Source organism: Ambystoma mexicanum, chromosome 12, assembly GCF_040938575.1.
Source record: "Ambystoma mexicanum isolate Mex_15411 chromosome 12, UKY_AmexF1_1, whole genome shotgun sequence".
Classification (NCBI taxonomy): domain Eukaryota; kingdom Metazoa; phylum Chordata; class Amphibia; order Caudata; family Ambystomatidae; genus Ambystoma; species Ambystoma mexicanum.
The window spans coordinates 654854890-654874220 of NC_090936.1; positions in this window are offsets into that span (position 1 = coordinate 654854890).

Consider the following 19331-nt stretch of genomic DNA (forward strand, 5'->3'; position numbering starts at 1 on the left):
GGCTTTTGCCACCTTCAAGTACTGTAAATTGCGATGATCGGTAATTACTGTGATGGTGTGTCTAGCTCCGAGGAGGTAATGTCGCCAGGCTTTGAAGGCCGCCTTGATGGCTAACAGTTCCTTGTCTGTAATCGTATAGTTCAGCTCGGGAGCCGTACATTTCTGTGACCAAAAGGCTACCGGGTGCAGTTGACCAGTTTCGGGATCCCTTTGTGAAAGGACTACGCCCATTACCAAACTCAAAGCATCTGTTTCGACCACGTACGGTAGATCTGGACGAGGGTGTTTCAAGATCGGGGCTGAGATGAATCTTTGTTTTAGTTCCTGGAAGGCTTTCTCAGCTTCTTCGGACCATTGCAAACGCTTGTTTTTGCACCACAGAGTGGTGATGGGGTTCACTAGTTGCGAGAATCCTGGAATGAAGCGCCGGTAGAAGTTTGCAAATCCGAGCATACTCTGAACTCCTTTAATCGAGGTTGGCGACGGGCAGTTGAGAATGGCATCCACCTTTCGTGAATCTATGCACACACCATGAGGGGTTAGAACAAATCTGAGAAACTCAACCTCAGTAACATGGAAAAAACATTTCTCCAACTTTGCAAATAGCTTGTGTTGTCGAAGTTTGTCCAAAACTGCTCGGACATGTTTCACGTGTTCTTGCTCTGAACGGGAGTATACCAGAATGTCGTTGATGTATACTACGACATACACATCAATCATTTCTCGCAAAACATCGTTCATGAAATATTGGAATGCCGCTGGGCCGTTGCAAAGGCCAAAAGGCATCACCTGATATTCAAATAGCCCGTATTTGGTGTGGAAAGTGGTCTTCCATTCGTCCCCTTTCCAGATCCGCATCAGGTGATAAGCTCCGCTGAGGTCTAACTTGGTGTAAATCCGGGCATCTTTAACTTGATTCAATAAATCAGGAATCAGAGGCAACGGGTAACGTTTTTTAACAGTGACCTGATTCAATGCACTGTAGTCGATGCAAGTCCAAGGGTCACCTTCCTTTTTAGGCACGAAGAATAACAGTGAAGCCGCCGGGGACTGGATGGGCGGATGAAACCGTTAGCTAGATACTGGTCTAAATATTTTCTCAAATGCAGGTTCTCGGGTTCTGTGAGAGCATAGATTCGACCGCACGGAATCGTGCTCCTGGTACTAGGTCGATCTGGCAGTCATACGACCTGTGAGGGGGCAGTGTGTTGGCTTGATCCTTTTGGAATACATCCTGATAGTCTTGATATACCAGAGGTAGCGAGTTGGTTGGTTCCATGATCGTTGTCGCTCCAGTGACCAAAGGTCCTTTAGTTGGATAACAAGTCTGAACACAGTCGACTGAGAAGGTCAGCCTCTTGGCACGCCAGTCTATGCAAGGATTGTGTGATTCCAACCATGGCATGCCCAGAATTATCTGAAATTGTGGGGCCTTGATTATATCAAACACTATGGTTTCCCGATGACCGTCTTGGCACAAAAGAGTCATCTCAGCCGTAGAGTGTGTTACCGGACCCAAAGCTATTTCAGTTCCGTTGACTGTGGTGACTAAGTCTGTTGTTGCCTTTTCGCAAAGGGAAAGGTTCATCCTTGAAGCCAATTGTTGATCCATATAATTTCCAGGGCTCCACTGTCGATGTATGCTCTGACTGCATGCATTCGAGATGGTTGCTGGTGGTTTATAAGGACCATAGGCAAAACTAGGGGCGAGGTCTAGGAGTCCTTCTTTTCGCTCGGCAAGCGGACCTCTACGCCTGCCGGGCCGAGACGTTTTCCGGCTCAGACTCTGTTTCAACCTTACCAGTGACTCCTACTGCCTTTTTGGGTGGCTTCACTGGCCATTCTCTGAGAAAATGGCTGGCAGAACCACAATATAAACACAACTGTTGTTGTCTTCTCCTATCCCTTTCGGCCTTGGTTAATGGCCCCCGTACTCCCCCGATTTGCATGGGTTCTGACACATCGGTGGTCCTGGAGGCATTTTCCTTGGGGCGCACGAATACTCTAGAATCAATTCTAGCACGATCTGCCTTACGGTTCTGCAGTCTGTGATCTAGCTGGACTACCAAGTCTATGTACTCAGCACAGTCCCTGGGCGGGTTCACCACTTGAGGTAAAACGTCCTTTAACTCCCCTCTCAGACCACGGTAAAAAAGCGTTGTTTTCTTGTCGTCCGGCCAATCAGTTTCCACAACCAGTCTGTTGAAGGTTGCAATGTATGTTAACAAATCCTGATTGCCCTGACGCAAAGACAAGAGCTCATTATCTAATGCCTGACCTTGACAACTCCGGGCAAACAGCTTCTCCATATCCAATTGGAATCTTTGGAAGTCTAGCAAAATGGGATCATCCCGACTGACCAGCGGTACAGACCAGTCAGCAGCACTGCCGCTAAGATATGAAAGTACAAAAGCCACTTTGGACTGGTCGTTTGGAAAGGCTCCTGGCCTGCATAGAAAATGTAGACGGCACTGGTTCATAAACATTGCATACCTTTTTGGATCCCCAGCCAATGGTTCTGGGGGTGCCAAGGGTACAGCTCCTGGGAGGACCACCTGAACCGGACTGCTTGAAGCGGGAGGTACTGCTGACCCTACCCTGGGTAGCGGCGTCTGCCCCGCCTATGACTGGAGCAGCTGTCTGGCGAGATCGTCGGTGCGCTCCTTGGCTACAATCAGTTCTCTTCGTAAGGCATTGGTTTCCTGTCTAGCCGAATGGACCTCGGCCCTGAGTTCCCCCAAAAGCTGAGCTAGCTGATCAGTTTCCGAGGTTTTCATGATGCCCAGGTAGAGAATTTTGTGTAGGCTTCGTGTTCTGTCACGCTCACCTGGTCTCCACGGGGGCGTGCTCGTTTGCGTAGGGTGTTGTCTGTCCTGATGCTGCTCTGCTTGGCTGGTGATGCTAGCTTGTGTCTCCCCTTAGTACTTGCTTCAGGAGAAGTTAGCCTGCAAGTCGAAACAAGATATTAGCTACCGAATGGAGCTGGTCAGTGGTTTCACCTCCTTCAGGTCTATCCTTCACTTCTTCTGGCTCACCTCTGTTTTTTAATGGGCGAGCTCTCCATCCTGCACACTCTGGCAGGGGCGCGGTTCACAGTCATTCCTGGATCGAGTTACGTCACTGATCTGAAGGAAGTTTCTGAAGTAGAAAGCCCGGTAGTAAGCAGGTAAGTCTCTATTCCAATAACTGCTTGGAATGACTGCCTTTAAGTCTTTCTGTTCAAGATAACTAATGTCTGTTATTTTCTTACAGGTGCAGTGTTAAGCGACCTTCGGATGATGGATGACCCTCGAGACAATGATGCTCAAGATTCCTGCCGGTAAGTATTGCGCTGTGCTGGGCGCGCAAATGTTCGCCTCTGTGGCCTTCCTTTGCTACATGCGACTAACCTGTTTGGCTTTTTCTGTTCAGCAGGTACGGCGCGAGTCCAGGAAAAAGAATAGGTGATCCGTGTAGCGGTGTCGAGCTGCGGCGCGCTGCTGAGTGAAGAACTGTCCGATGAAGTTCCTGCAGCGGGCCGATCAGATGAGTAGCTACCCGAGAGGGTGCTTTTCGTTCTGTTCTGCAGATGCAGCGGTCCGTGGGAAAGCAGGAGATGAGATCTGGATGCACTGCAGGTAAGGCCTTCGATGCTTAAATAACTCCTGTTATTCTCTGTTCGCAGGTGCCGATGGATGGAAGACTCCGGACGGGTGTGGCAGAAGGAAGCAAGAACTGATCTGACACGGTGAGCATTACGCTGCAGGAGTGCAGAATAACGCGAAGCGTGTTCAGATTGTTGGGTGCGGTTTAAATAGCCTTGCAAGTAGTTCCAAGAAAATAGTCCTCTTCTCCGGATCCCTTCTCTCAGGTAAAGTAGTTGGTGAGCCTGGCTGGGGCCTGATAAGCCCCAAGGGGGCCAAAGTCCGGGATGGCCCCACCAGTTTCAGGGTTTTGGGTGCCTGCACCATGACACGCGGACATCAAAATTGACAGCAGACTCAGCGGTATCCGCAAACCCTTTTTTCCACCCATAGAAACTGCTCCTTATCATCTTTATTCCACTCCCCTCCCTATTCAAATTCTCTTTCACCCACCAAATAACTCTAAATGTGTTTCCAAGCCGTCCGTTCACGGTACTGTCTGTGAAATACTGCAGTGTCCGTGGACCGCTACCACACCTGCCCGACCTTTTTCCAACTACAAAAATATCCCAATATCTCCAAATCATCCAAAATGTGTTTTCCAGACTTTTTCCCCACCGCGATGTCTGCACGTGATTGCAAAATGTCTCAACACTGTTATGTATTCCTCCACTATTTTACTATCCTCCTGTGTGTGGGTGCCAAATTGATATCTTTCTAATAGGGTACTTGTCTTAGGGTTGAAATGAAGGTCCAACTTCAGAAAGGCAGTCTTCAATTAATTCATATCGTTGACATTATATGCGTCATCTGACATATTAGGTAGGGTGTTGTACATTTATTGGCCTTCATAACCAAGGAAATGCATCAGTAGGGACACTTTACTGTTGATGGCAAAGCCTGCACCACAGGTGGCGTGCATATAATACATAAAGCCCTTTTTCCACTAACATCTTTTCATTTTCAGTGTCCCTGGAGAGTGCAGAACGATGAGAGGACCAGGTAAGTGTTGCATGGCCATTCTCGAACGTTTGTGTGACCCTATTTGCTGTGTGTCACTTGTTACCAGTGATAACTGGTGGAAAATCAAACTTCTTTTTCACAGACTTATTTTTGTTTATGTCAGAATCTTCTACTTATGCACTTTGTGTTTAAAATCCCTATCTTTATGTAAAATTGTATTATGATATAAAGCACATTAGTCCACCCTGCTTTGGTGGAACTCTCGGGTAACACTTTAACATGCTGTTCCTTCCCAAGCCTTCATTTACATTGGCAGCATTAGGGTTCCCGCAGTAGTGTGCCCTTTTCTAATGTTCGGAGCGGAACGGGCAATCAACACGCAACACAGTGTACCTTTGTCTGCGAGTTGCCAGGGCGATGGCACTACCGCTTCCTCCGTGAGGCTGTTCTAATTTAGGCTCTGGCACCTGTTTGGGTTCACCACACTCCCACACTGTGCACTTTTAGGGAGCTGAGCACAACCACTTGTCGCAGACCTCTTTGGTGGCAGCTCGTCAGGTGCAGCTCCTCAGTATGGAGCCCCAAACAACAGACGCACTCTGTGGGGGTGCTGTAATCGCTCATTGACAGTATAATGAAGTCCACAGAAACTATTGGATGACTTCAAGGTGTATTTATTATGAAGTTATAAGCAGGAACAAGATACACAGATTAGCACCCCCACCACTCCATCCTCCTTCATTCACCTCTCAACTGATCTCCTTGGAACCTTCCTCTCCTCCCATTCCAATCCCATGGAACACTTACGTAATCAGCCTTACAGCACCAACACCTACTTAATATTTATATCTATATACACCACAGTTAAATGAGCTTAAATTGAACTTGACAGCAGGTTCGTGTGGTGGGTTCGAAGAAGAATACAGACTCAGGTTTTCCATCTCACTATTTTAGTTTATTAAACAAAAAGTGAAAACTCCTACATTTCCCTAAAGTATTCCCTGCCTAACAAAACAAACTAGGGTGTTTGTCAGTCCTTTGCAATAGTCCAAATCAAAATAGAGTCCACTGTCCAAAACAAAGCTATCCTGACCCTACCACTATTAGAGAAACCAAAGTACAGAAGAATTACTCCCTTCTCCTGTGCAGCAACTTTTTCACCCAGTTCAGTTCAATAGCATATCCTTAGGTAGTTCTTGGCAACTGTAGATATCAAATCATACAGTTCAGATATTGGGTTCTTCAAGGTCTGAAGGCACGCCCCTGAATGCTCGCACCAGAAAGAATACAACCCGCTGGGGAAGAAAGGCCCAAGTCGATCTTGTAAGGATAACAAGTTTTAATCTCACACACAGATGAGAGCAACAGCAAAGTACTCTGCTGCCAAGAACGTTCTGACAAAGAGATGTACAAGCAGAAACCTTTAAAGGAAAACATAGTCATAGATGATGCAATATATACAGTAAAAACCCATGCAGCTGATTGAATGGACCCTATACAGGTACCACCACCTTTATACATAAGCGATGGCAGTTTATTGGTCCCATCCCAGTGTGTCCGTCTTCCATCATGTGTGCGCTGTGGGGCTCATCTTCTTCTCATGCCGAAGGTCCAAAAACAAATACAGCTTGTTTATCACTCATCCTGTGCACTTGGCAGGCCTTAAGCCAGACACAGAGGAAGTTCTGGGGCACTCTAACCTCCACACACACATTTCATCACTCCCTCCGCGCCATCTAACTCCAAGGTCTCCACCCTCATTTGGAACTATAATGTATCCCTCCCAGCCCCTCGCATACAAATCACATGATTGTCCCTTCGCCGATACACCCTGTCCATCCTTATTTAAACATTTCAGGACTTGTTTCTTTGGGGTTGGTGGTCAAAAATGCAGGGGTTTTAGGGTTTAGTCAGCCACATTGCTACAACTCGTGGTCACCCGGGAATGCTGGGTCATGATTTCGCCAGTGTGAGATAACATGCACACCAGGTGCTGGTCTCTGATCGTGACCTTGTAAGGCACATTCCTCTTGGGTGAAAGAACGCCTCTTTGCAACACTTTTGAAACAATGAATAGGCTTGTGGTGATTGGGGGTGAGAACTGTCCTTCTGGGAGCTGGGGCATGGCTGGGGATTTCTATGTGCTCGCAAATTTGGGACTAGTGCATGCAATGCCGCTTTTACTAGACAGGCCTTCTACCTAGGATTAGTAATATTTACACAACATAGCAATGCCGCCCGCATCTTATACTGTAGTATGTAGTTAAACTATATTTGGTTATACTGAAGTAGGGCACTGTTAACTCGGACGGCATCCCTCCCACCGCCCCTGATGCCACCTGGACCATCATAGTGCCTTGAATGCATCTCGCCTCACTTTAACGCACCCAGAGGGGGGAAAGGGCTGTCCCCTTCCCAACAGGTCCCAACTGTCTCTTTCCTTACACGAGATATATCTTTTCCTTTCTCTTTTTTTAAACAAAAGATTCTTTCTTTATTCATTGTACACTTCTTTCCTTGATTGTGACAAGTTTGAGAACTCAAACACTGATTTTTTTTACTTTCATTCACCCTCAATAATGTATCTTGATTGGTACTAACACGAGCCCTCCAGCCATGATTTTTAGTCTCCTAGTGTACCCTTCATACTTTGTGCTGACTGGGACGAGTATGAGTGTTCCAGGAATGATTCTCTCTCTATTTGTATACTTTTGACAATTAGTCTGTAGTGGGGCGAGCATGAGCGTTCACATAATGATTCTCACTATCTTTGTATATTCTTGAAACTGCATGTTTACTGGGACGAGTATGAGTATTTCCGTTATAATCTTCAGTCCCCCGCCTGGTTCTCTCGTTCTACCGTTACCTGGATCACTCAGGGATGACGTCACTTGGCTTTCCAAAAAACAGTGATCCTCTTGTTTTCTTGTCCCAATGGTTATTGGTTTCTTTGTTCCTCATCGGTCTGCTCACTCCTCAATACCTTAGGGAAAATGGTATTGACATGGTTTATGGACCTCACGGTCACGCTCCCCTTTATTCGTCTCTCGAGTTCAGGACACCCTGCAATCACTTCAGTCTTCCACGTCCTATCTCCCCTCCAGTGCCACACATCAGAGGCTGCACTGTGATGTTGTTGGGAATGTTGCAGCCCGTCAATGTCCTTGGGCCAAGGGAGTGGCCACATTGAGTTGGAATGGGAAAGGAAGAGGTGCAGGGTTAGGGAGGGGGTTCTCGGGTGGTGGGGTTGGGTTTCAGTATGGTACGAGCGGAATACAATTATGGCTGACACTGCAAACTGAGTCCTGTCTCACTTTATTGTCACAGAGAGGTCCTCCATTAAAGTGGGTCTGCAGAGACTACATTGGTGATGACAGGAAATTACCCGTGCTGAGGTCCCACAGCCCAAGCCTGTTCCAGGCATCTCGACGGGTGCAGCAGGGTCGCCTGCGTGCCGAGGATCAGTGCACCCACACGGCGTGAGAGAGGCCGTCATTCAGGCTGGCCAGTGCGCTCTGCTCCCACTCATGCTGAGGGGTGGATGGGTAGCACCAAAGGAGGTGTGCCATTGGGCGCCTACTATTGCACGCAGGCGCTCTCCTCTTTACTTTTCTCGTTTTGAGTGTGGGAGCTTGAGCTCAGAGCTGTTTTCCCACATGGTGAGCAGCTGGGGAGCCACACACGGCTATCAGAGCCGCCGTGTCCCATGCCACGTGCAGAAGAGGATCAATCTAGCACGGCAGGGGAGGCGAAAGGAAAGAAAGAAAGAAAAGAAAAGGAAAAATAGATGAGCATATATAAAATCACACAGTGCATAAGCGTATATGGTTGGAGGATACTGAGGAGGTTTCACTGCAAGCTCCAAGGAATCACATTTTTCGCAGGAACTCAGGAACTGTTACTACTAGCCCCATGACCAAACTAACTCACCCCATCATGTCGGAAGAGGAAATACTGGCAATGGTGCTCATGAGACCATCTGGCTCATTCCAGCCACCCCAGAGTGAATCACAAACAATGCATTTACCTCCTGAATTTGACCTTTGTGATACCAGTAACCTAGGACAAAGGTGAGTGAGGTGGCTAAAAGACTTCAAGTTCCATGTCGGAGCCGTGGGTATCACTGATGATGGCAGGATAAAGAAAATGCTTTCGCTTACAGTGGGTCCTGCTGTGAGAGACATTGGAGGTGAGCTGCTGGACATGGATGCAGCCTCCTGCAGGGACCTACATGAGATGTTGTCAAACTATTTTGCTCCCCACACCAATGTAGATTACGAAAGACACATATTCCACAGGAAACGCCAGGACAAAGGGGAACTCTTGATGACTTTGTCATGAGATTGTACATCAAAATAAAACATTTCTCATTTCACAGGTACTCCAAAAATGAAGCTCATTGTGGAGTGTGAGTCCCAGGCATTTTGCAATAAATTGTTACAAAAGCAGAGGTCACTTGAGGAAATTCTCGCACTGGCCCGCATGGAATCAGCCATCGACCGAATAATGGTCAGTATGAATAAAGTATCCACACAAACTCATCAGACTGAAGGGGAGAGCGTAAACAAACAAACCCTATATAATAACTACACTCGAACCATGGCGACTCAACGTGTTGCAAGTCTGGTTATGAATATCTGCACAAAGGTACATGCCCGACGCTGGACCCAAAATGCACAGCGTGTGGAGGAGAGGACCACTTCAGAGCTGTATGTAAAAACACACCAATGCCAAGACAAGGAAAAATCTCCCCATCAGAGCGATGGAGAGCTCTGAGAACCAACCCACATGATGTTGGCTCTGGAAATGAACCAAGGAAATACAAGCCGGATGACTGTGAGAGCCCCCGATTATACTCTCACAGCGAACATCGGGCGTCAGGTGGGTGTGGCCATTGGCGGTCCAGGAGACATGTTCACTACATCGAGGTGAGGTCGCCATTGAGCAGTGACTCTGCATCGTCCACAAATGACCAGAGAAAAAAGGGATACGTGTGGGGACTAAACAATGACTTGGCTAAAGAGCACAGTCCTGCTCTAATAATGCACGTTAACAATAATCCTCCTGCAGAATTCCTCATCGACACAGGGGCAACGGTAAAAATTGTACCTCCAAAACTGAAACCGGCTACCATAGACATTTGCCCATATGGGTCCACTACACCTCTACCATGCAGGGGAGTAATCTTGGTTGTCTGCTCACACAAATCTCATGCAGCCCGTCTCAAACTCCATGTGCTCAAGACAGAGACCAACAGCGGCTGCATTCTCAGCTTCAAGACTGCAGTAGACATGGAGTTGGTCCACGTCCTTTATCAAATAATGGCGCACAAATACCTGGGTAAGGTTGAAAACATCGAAGGAGCCTTCCCGAAACTCTTCAAAGAGCTCAGCAAGCTGAGAAACTGCAAAGTGCAACATCACATAGGCCCTCATTACGACCCTGGCGGAAAGTGACTGACCTGACCGCCATAGCGTAAATAGCGTTTCCGCCATTGCACGACGGAGCAAAGTGCGGCTAATTCCGACCCATCGGGCACGAGCACCACGCCATGGCGGAAGTGCAAAGTCCGCGATGGCGGAAATGCCCCCAAAATGGCCCACACCGCCGCCGTACAGCGCCCTAGGTGCAATTCCGCCACCCATCTTAGCGGTCACCGCAATGAGCGGCAATCGGAAAGTACGGTGACCGTAAATATACGGAAACTGAAGTAAAAACATGGTCCCGGAACGGGAAACAGCACGCCGTACACCTATAAAAACACAATTTCCACACAACCATTAAAAATACTACCCTGAGACTCATCCCAACCCGTCATCCACCCTAGTGAAACCAAGAAAAATGGGAAAAGTAGCGAAGAAAGCGTGCGACCGCAAGCGGCAGGTCCACTTCTCCCGTGAGGAACTCACCGTGCTCACAGAGACCCTCCAGGAGAATGCTGCCGTCGTCTTCTCGACGCAAATGACCAGGACGGCACTTGCGAACAAGAAGGCCATATGGGCCCTGGTGGCACAGCGGGTAAGTGCGGTGGGGACCGCACCCCGCAACCCACAGCAATGCAGAAAGCGATGGGACGACTTGCGGATACGCGTACGGAGCATACTATCCGCCAACCGTAACATTGCCACAGCTACCGGGGGAGGATCGGAATCACCCATCAAGTTGACCCCCTGGGAAGAAATCTGTGCCTCCACCATTGGAATGGAGAGTATAGAGGGAGTCGGAGGGATGGAGAAAGGAGTGCAGACATCCGAAGAATCAGGTAGGTGGGCCAAATAAAACAATGCCAAATCCACAATGTCCAATCATGTGAAGTACCATGTGTCCACATAGTGCAACAGTAACACATGTCCAGGAGAACGTCCACATACATAGGCCTGATAGCACACTTTAAAAGTCACATTAAATACATAAATAATTAAAAATCCTAAAAACACCCTCTACACGTGCAGCAGGCACACCCTAACTGCAGGCTGCAAAACAACTGCATCCTCAATCCACACAAAAATGAAACCACCTCCAAGGCCCCAACCCAAATCACCCTCAGGTACCACCCCAATGCATGTGATACATTGCCATTCCAATTTCCACAGACCCATTAATAACGCTCGCCCTCCTTTACTCCACCACAGGGTCCGATTCAAACGACGAGCTCCAGGACACCTGCAAAGAGCACACCTGCAAAGAGGGCCAAGACCAACGGCCAAAGACCCTCCACCTCAGCTGCACGCATCAAGACACGGCAGCAGCACAAATCAAGTGGCAGCACACAGGAGGGAACTTCAACAGGCACCCCAGCAGCCAGCATGCCCACAACAGCACCACCACAGGTCCCCCCAATGGATGCCACAGAAGGCACTGCTTCTGGTGGCAGCAGCACCATAGGTGACACTGCATTAATGGCAGCATGCTCCGACACAGAAAACGGGGATGTCGAAGTAAGATCCATCCATGACCTGTCTCAATCCCCCTGTCTGTTCCATCCCGTACACCATGAGGATACCACGCAGGGGCACCCACAAGACGACGACTGGCCATCCCCCACAAGCCCTGTGGCAAGGCAACATGAGGTGACCAGCCCCTCTGTGACACCACCGCAAATGGCCATGGCACAGCAGAGGCAACAGTCCCTCGACCAGGTGATCGTGCAACAGCAGCAACTGGCCACGCTCCTCAAGGACCATGCTGATGAATGTGGGGGTACTAAGGCAGCCATAGAAACATCAACTGAGACACTTAGGACAGAAATGGAGAGAAGTACAGAGACACTAAGGGCACAAATGGAGAGAAGCACAGAGAGCCTGAGAGTAGAAATGGAGAGAAGCACCGAGAGCCTGAGAGTACAAATGGAGAGAAGCACCGAGAGCCTGAGGGGGGAACTGCATGCGACGTCCAAAGACGTATGTGCTGAACTTGCCGCTGTGCGCCGTGTGCTCACTGAGCTCTCACAAACCCTTAGGGACATGCATGGACGTGAGCAGGCAGAGACATCATCCGTTGCAAGTTCCGTCCAGGGCAGCCCCCAACGTAGATCTGGGAGGAACCTGCGCTCCACAGGCAGGGGTGCCCCTGATACCCGGAGAGGGGGCTTGCAATAGCGACTGGCCACTGACAATGAGCATCTTTGGACAATGGTGTTCGGGGGGGAGGTAGGAGGGTGGAGGGGGTGTGTTGGGCTCACTTGGGTGGCGGGTCGATGGGGTGTGTAACATAATTTCACATATGCCATAAACAATGCACGATCATCCAATGAGATGTGTGGACATTGATCTTTGTGTACGAGGCCATTATAGGCGTACAGTCCATATTGTGCATGTTCCAGACACACACAGTGCCACAAGTCCCGTGTCCATGTATCAGCCACCAGGCGTGAGTGCTAGAAGCATGCATCTATGATATGCTGACGAATGTCACGGCCCTCCTGTGCCTCGCAGACTCCTTGAGGTGCTGCCACATCCCCACCCTCATCATGACCATCTTCAGGTGCTTGCAGTTCTGCGTCAGGGGGCATGGGCACATTTCTACGTACGCACATGTTGTGTAGCATGACACATGCCATGACCATCTTTGCAACCTTCTCATGGCGGTACAGGAGTGCCCCGCCAGACCTGCTGAGGCAGCGGAAACGAGTCTTCAGTAGGCGAATGCCTGTTCTATGACTACACGGGTACGTGAGTGGGCATGGTTGTAGTCCTCCTCATGCTGGTCCTGTGGGTTCCGGAGTGGTGTAAGGAGCCATCTCTTCAGTGGATACCCGGCATCACCTGTATGTGGACAATAAAGGATGTTTGTGGAATGACATTGCTACGTACGCACCCCCCCCCCTTCCTGCCAGGTCATTGCCGCATCACATACCCCACATAATCATGCTTGAAATGAGACTCACCGAGTAGCCAGGATCTGTTCCCTGCGTGTCGCTCCATGTAGCGTGGTATTGTAGAGTTCCTCAAGACCATAGAATCATGGGTTGATCCAGGAAATCGGGCACAACAATGTGTAATGATCCTGTTGGAGTCACACACCATTTGTACATTCAGAGAATGAAATTGTTTTCGGTTGCGGTACTGGGCCTCCATGGCATGTGGGACGACCAATTCCACATGGGTGCAGTCGATGGCACCAATGCAACCCGGTATGCCGCCAAGTGCATGGAATCCCACTTTTGTGTTCGTAATTTCCTGCTCCGAGCGTGGTAGAGAGATGTAGTCGTCTGCGTGCCTCAGGAGGGCATCGAGCACTTGCAATAGTGTCCGTGAGAACACTGGCTGTGAAATGCCATGCAACTGTCCGACTGTGTGCTGGTAGGTGCCTGTGGCCAGGAAGTGGAGTACAGACACCACCTTCAGTAGGGGTGGGATGGCGGTTGGGCTATCTATCATGCTGACAAGGTCAGCCTGTGTCATGTCCACAATGGCGGTTATGGTGTCCCGGTCCAAACGGTAGAGGGTGTGGATCTGCTCATCAGTGAGGTTGAACGGATGTGCTCGGAGGTGTGGGATTGCGGGCTGCCTGCGTGGTGGTAGTGGCTGTGCTGGCGGCCCTTGCTGGCCCTGCCTTGCCCTCCTCCTCCTCCTGCATCTCCTCCGTGCGGCCGGTTATTGTAGTAGTTGGGGTTCGTCTTCTTCTTGAAGTTGGAGTACTTGCAGTGCTATCAGGTCCCCCAGGGCCAACATCGCTAGTCCTGCCGGTAGCATTTCGGAGTGGGTGTGGTTGTGGGAGGGGTTTGGGTGTGCAATTTATGTGTTTTCAGGCTGTATAGCCTCCACCTGTGGTGATTCATTCCACCTGTGCAAGCTGCAATCCCCTTTGGGCGAGCACGTCCCGCACACAACGCTGCAATTCGACGAATGGCATCTTGCTATTACAATCATGTATTTGTTCCCGATGGCAGTGTAATATTGGTTGATATGTTCATTCTGCTATGGTCCCATTGTTTCACATACTATCTTTGCAGTCGCGAACAGACTTGTGAAGGGTCAGTGGAACGTAGTACTCGAGTAACGGTGGACCCTCATGCAACACTGTACCGAGGTTCACCGACGGGCGGGGCGTCCCATTTGTGAGTGAAGCCAGTTGCCATTTTCACACACTGCCGCACTAGATGGATGAATTTGTGATTTCAAGCGGTTACAGATGCCTTTTCGACGTGATGTTGCAAATGAGGAATTCGAAGGACGGCGCTTTCGGTTTTCAGCTAGCGGCGAGGAGATGCCCACAGGTCTGACTGCAAATATAACGTTCTATTGTTCAATGTCCTTGGGACAGGGGCCATGGCGAGAATGCAATGATTGATATGAATAGTATGGGATGCGCAATAGCGTAGTGGACGATGAGGCCGGACGTTCCCAAATACATGTTACTTCACAACACTGGAATTACGGGCTGGAGCACAGTGGATTTTGCAGACTGCATAACGCACAGACTCAATGGAAATTTCACATGTTATGTGAGTATGAAATCAGGCGTTTTCATTACGGGATGAGGGAATGATGTATGGATGCATGGACAGATGATTTAATACAGAGTTTGCGATTTACAGGCCTTTTTGGAATCTATCCACCTCCCCTGCGCTATGTGATGCAGTGCTGCCATAGTGGGACCATCGTCTATCTGCCCTTGTTGAACCCTCCCTGTCTCGACGCGCCTTCAAACACTTGTGTCTATGCACGTTACTAATCCCATCTGATGGATTCTGTTTTAACAGACGCATGCACAAAAACACTCGTTTGTAATAGTGTTTTCACCTCGATATATATAGTTATGATTCGCAAGTGGTTTTTGGGTGGAAATAATCCTTTGGAGTGGGCTAGCATGCATATGGCTGTGGATTTAGTGTGATCATTGAAGTGAGTAATTCAAATGAAGTTCGGATGCCCATACTATTCTTTTTCATTTCATTTGGGTGACAGGTATCTCCTCCCCTTTTGCCACTGCCATCTGTATGCCACTCCTGCAGATGGATTTTACTCCCGACACCTGCTGCTTCGTGTTAATCAGTGGAGCACCATTACGATCTTATGGGACGATCGCCAATGGGCCACATGCCCTTACGCAGTACTAGTGGCTAGGAGCAACATTTCGGCCTTTCAGCTGGACTAGTGCCTACCTAATGGGACGTCCCTGCGGTTCTAGGCGCTTCCATGTTGCCTTTTTGAACGTGAATGTAGCCCCTTTGTACCATGAAGGAACAGGGCGTCACACAAGAAGAAGCTGGTCATTTATTGCGGATGCAGCCCACAATGATGAAATATATTTTGGAGTTCATGACCTAATGGCTGTATGGGCTTGGTGATTTTGTTGTGCATTAAATTTCTATTCTGATATGAACCGTGTAGCGTTCTTCTTTGCAAGTGATGTAGCATATTCCTATTTGTGGAGCGATGTATTGTGAGGAGATCTGCATTGGGTTCCAGCTTCGGAGTATAGTTGCGTGGTACTGTACTGGGCGCGTTTGCCTACGAAGCCCAGTGAGGTCAGGGATAGGGGCTGCCAATATGACTGTTTTAATGATGTCATGCTCAGGGGCGGGGGATTAGCTTTTGTGTAACAGATGCCGGTCAGCCAGGTGGATTGGTGGAATGATGTGATTATCAGAATATGGCTGGTCACAGGTGCCTGTGTTTGCGTGCGTTTCTTGGAGGGAGACTGTGGTCATGTCCATTTGAATGGCTTCTGTATTCGTGCCATCTGTGCCCTGCAGCTCCCATTGGCCCCTCTTGAGATGAGCCTGGCTGCTCAGTCACTCTGCCAACTTGTGTGGTACATGCTTATGCTGATGGTTGGTTTGTTTACTGGCAGGAGTACAGGGCTGGTGCAGTCTCACTCAGGATACTGCTTTGGATGTTGCCTTACACTGGTGTCAGTCGATGGGGGGGCCTGTTTTTGTTTGTCTCATTTTTCTGTTCATGTTGCTGGACTTGACCCTTCACATGCCTGTGCTGCATCAGTGCGGCAATGGTGCCATGGCAATTATGGATGGCCACTCACAAGGCACTTGGAGCCCCTATATTCATTTGTTCGTTGGCAGGCATGGATGACTTGTACATTTCACTGGTTGCATTGTGTGACTTCATTGCACCTACGAGGAGTTGTACAATGTGGCCAGGGAGTGGTGTACAGGCACTCAGTAGGGCCGTTTACGGTTGGTTCGCGATGCCGTACTTCTCACCATGGCGGAATGGTACTTTCCGCCGTGCTTGATGGCGTTAGGTGCATGTCCGCTAGGGTCAGAATTCGCGTACCGTTGCGCCATGGTGGTAATTACGGTTTGGCATGGCGCGCGTGCGCGTACTTGGTGCAGTTAGCGTTGGCGTTCACTACGGTGTCGCTAATGGCATCGTACTTTACGGTGACGGGTCATGATCGCACCGAGCGCTATTCGATGGCGGTATTGCATTTCCGCCATCGTTTTTCGATTTCCACCAGGGTCGTAATGAGGGCCATAGACCCTGACGTCAAGCCGGTAGCCCTACACTATAGGGGCATACCGGTCAATATACAGACGCAGATGGAGGAGGAAATCTCAAAACTGTTGGATCAACATGTCATCGTGCATGCGGTAGGGCCCACTGCCTGGGTGTCACTGACATTACCAGTCAAGAAGATTGCTAAAGGGTCCATACGGATATGAGTGGATATGAGAAGGGCAAACAAGGCACTCTAAAGGGAAAGACACCAGGCTCCTGGGATGACAAACATGATCCACCTTCTCCAAGGGGCAAAGGTCTTTTTAAAAACTCGACCTCACAAAAGGATATCATCAACTAGAAATAGCCCCAGAATCACGGTGTATTACCGCACTTGTAACATACCTTGGACTTTTCCGTTTCAAGCGGCTCAGTTTCGGGATATTGTCTCCAGCTGAGATTTTTCAGGACAAAATTCGCTAAGTCATAAGACACATCCCAAACTGTCTAAACTACTCGGATGATGTCATGGTATTCAGAAAATTCACGGAATAACATGATAACGCACTCCACCGAGTATGTTCAGCACTTGAAGCAGCCTGGTTGACACTAAACAAGAGCATGTGTGAGTTTCGCATGGGCTCATTAAGAGTTTTGTTGACACATTTTCTCGGTATGGGCCAAGAGACTGGACCTTGACAAAGGGGCAGCGTTAAATGGAGGATCAAGACCGCAAAACGTATCGGAACTGTGCTCTTTTCACAGGCTAGCCAGCTACTGCTCAAGATACCTGCAAATTATGCCACCATCAGCACACCCCTCTGGGAGCTCACGAAACGCAGCCAAGCGCTTCAATGGACAGAGGAATGCCAACAAGTGTTTGAGACCATCTGAAAGAACATCTCGAATGCAGAAGATGTGGCGTACTTACATACTGACAGAACCACGGGGGGATAGTGGAGGCCAGTCTGGTAGGCCTGGGTGCCATTCTGACACAACAGAACCAGGAAATATTGCACAATAGTTTCATAGTGGCGTATGCCAGTCGAAGTCTCACGCACACAGAACACGCATATTCACAGGCCGAGAAGGACAGCTTGGCCATTGTCTGGACCTGTGAGTACTTCTACCTGTTTTCTTTATGGGAAGGCGTTCACAGTAGTGACAGACCATCAGGCTCTCATCAACATCTTCAGCAATCCAAAGGCAACAATGCCCTCTAGGATTGCAAAGTGGGGCTTACCCCTGCAGAACTATAAATTCAACATCGTCCACTATCTGTCCCGGCACCCAACAGGGCCAGCGAGGGCCGGACCATCCATCACAGATGCCTATATTAAGTATGTGGCACACAACAGGCAACCGTTCCCTGTTGTTGACTGGGCAACCCTCAGGAGTGAGTCAGAGCTGGATCCTGCTTTATACATTGTTGCAAGCTGTCTGAAGAAAGGGAAGATGAAACATGCCAAATCTCAGGCAAAGTGTCCTGATGTATCAGTCAAGGAGGATGTCCGCAGTCTGGAACTGTTGCGTGATGAACTCACTGTGGTGGAGGATCACATCATCATGAAGGGATGCAGAGTCGTACTGCCCAGCACTTTACGACAGCAAGTCATTAACCTTGCTCTTGAAAGGCACCGGGGAGTAGTGTCCACAAAAAGACTATTGCAACAAAAGGTCTGCTTCCCCAAACTAGACTCCATGGTAGAGACAACAGTACAAAACTGTGCCACACATCAAGTCATGGCCCCATCTCTCACCCCAGCCCGCTACACATGTCCCTGTTACCAAAAGTAGTGTGGGAGGAACTAGCAGTGGATTATTTTGGGCCACTACAAAATGGGACACATGTGCTGGTGCTGATAGACGAACACATTTCCCGGACGCCGAGGTGATAGAGACGTCACCCACCTGTGTCATTCCTGTGTTAAACCGCATGCTGTTGACTTACGGAATTCCCAAAGTCATCAAATCTGACAATATCCCTCCATTCACAAGTCAGGATTTTCTGAACTTTGTAAAATACATGGTTTTCAGCACAGACGGATCACACCATTGTGGGCACAAGCCAACGGAATTGTAAAAAGATTAATGGCGAACATTAAACGATCTCTACAAGTGGCAAAGGTTACCAACAGACCATTTCGAACAAGCACTGAATGAACTGCTTAGAGAGTATGACACAGGCCGCAGAGCACCACGGGAGTGTGCCCAGTTGACCTCATGTTTGGGAGGACAGTACAAGCATGACTCTCTGGGGGTCTGTCCATGCAGCCTAGGAACACACTACAACAGCATTCCCTGGCTTGTAATCAGGAGGAAAAACAGAAGATGAAGGACAGGGCAGATGCCACTGCGGGAGCCAAGGAAGCCACCATTGAGTAGAGAACCAGGTGATAGTTTGTCAACCATAATCCCGAAAGGATGCACCCACATTTGCCCTTGAACTGTTGACCATTACAGACAAGAAGGGATCAATGCTCACTGCAAGGAAAGACTCCAACCAGATGATCACCCGCAATGCAACGCATTTCAAGAGGTGGTCATGTGAAGGTACACATCAGTGGTACACCACTCTTGCTAGTGGTAGTGACCCGGACTCTGATGACTCATATCTAGAGAACGGAAAAGCTTCTGAACAAGAAGAAGAAGAGGCTTCAAGACTGATCAATGATCCAGAAGTCATAGCACCAGGGGACACCCTATGAGGTCTCATATAAAACCCCAAAGACTGATCGAGGAGATGTTCTTCCATTAGATGTTTTAGAAGATGGGTTGGTGACATTTTGTTTATGGAGTTCTTCATTAGAACAGGAGTCCTTGTTCTGAGAGGGGGAGT